This window comes from Helobdella robusta, assembly GCF_000326865.2.
Source record: "Helobdella robusta unplaced genomic scaffold HELROscaffold_3, whole genome shotgun sequence".
Lineage (NCBI taxonomy): Eukaryota > Metazoa > Annelida > Clitellata > Rhynchobdellida > Glossiphoniidae > Helobdella > Helobdella robusta.
The window spans coordinates 7,647,442-7,648,918 of NW_008704501.1; positions in this window are offsets into that span (position 1 = coordinate 7,647,442).

Consider the following 1,477-nt stretch of genomic DNA (forward strand, 5'->3'; position numbering starts at 1 on the left):
TGGGGGGGGGGGGTTGAAAGAAGGATGTTTGTTGTTGTTGATGATGATGAGGAGGATGGAGATTATGAAGTGGCCAAAATCACGCTAAAATCACACACACATACGTACAGACACACACACACGAACACACACACACACATATATACGTACACACATACTTTCATAATGTTCATAATGTTCATATACATATACTAATATGTATTTGCTTACATACATTCGTTTGTATTGTTTATATATATATATTTATAAATATTGTATATATATATATATATATGCGTGTGTTTGTGTGTATATGTGTGTGTGTGTGCGCGTGCGTGTGTGTGTTTATTTATTTATACGTATGTGATACGCACATGATATTGCTGTTGTTTATACCAGTGAAATGTGCTCCTGAGGTGTTATCTCATTGTGTTTAATCATTCGGTTTGATGGCTGGCGTCGGGGTATGTATTTGACGGTATTGTGCCTTCTTAGTATTTGTGTATATGTATGTATGTGTGTGTGTGTGAGTTAATAAAGTACTGTATGGAAAGAGTTTCCATCATCACGTAGGAGAATTACCTATATAGACACATAATACTTACATACACATATAAACACATACATATACAGTACATACATACAAACGCATACACACATATACACACATATACACATACACACACACATACACATACACACACACACATATATATACATATACATATAAACAAATACAATACAAATCATAAAAATTAAGACGCGCATGTCAATACCTATGACACGTGCGCGCCTGTAATCATACAAACAGCAAACATGGCGGCGTTCATTTGTTTATGTTTACGTTACGTCACGTGATATGATGACGACTTCCGGCTGGGTGCCTGGGTTTCGAAAGCACCCTCAACCCAATGTTGCGCAACTATTTCTCGCTAACGCTAAGAACGTTTTGTCCGTGTTCGTCTATGTTGATGTTCGTTATTATTATTATTATTATTATTAATACTATTATTATTACTATTATTACTGTAGATATGTGTGATTTGCTTTTGAGATACGCCTGTCTGTGTGTGTGTGTGCGTGTCTGTTTGTGTGTGTGTGCGTGTCTGTTTGTGTGTTTGAGTCTGTTTGAGTGTGTGTGTGTGTGTGTGTGTGTTTATAGATATGTTTGTGTGTATTTGTATGAATGTGTGTTCCTGTTTGTGTACGCGTGTGCGTGTGTATGTGTGTGTGTGTTTCTGAGCAAATGTTAACAATTAAATGTTAAATGATCATACGTTAGCTGTCATAAGTTTGGAAAACGTTGATAATAAACAAATGAACGTAAGAACCAGTAAGAGTAAAACGAAATAAAAGAACGAATGAACAGATGAACGAACATACAAACAGATGAACGAACGTACAAATGAATGAACGAGCGAACGAATAAACGAAAGATAACAAAGTGGTAACGAGGAACAAGTTAGCAGGATAAAAGCAAGAAACGGCAGAAGAATAG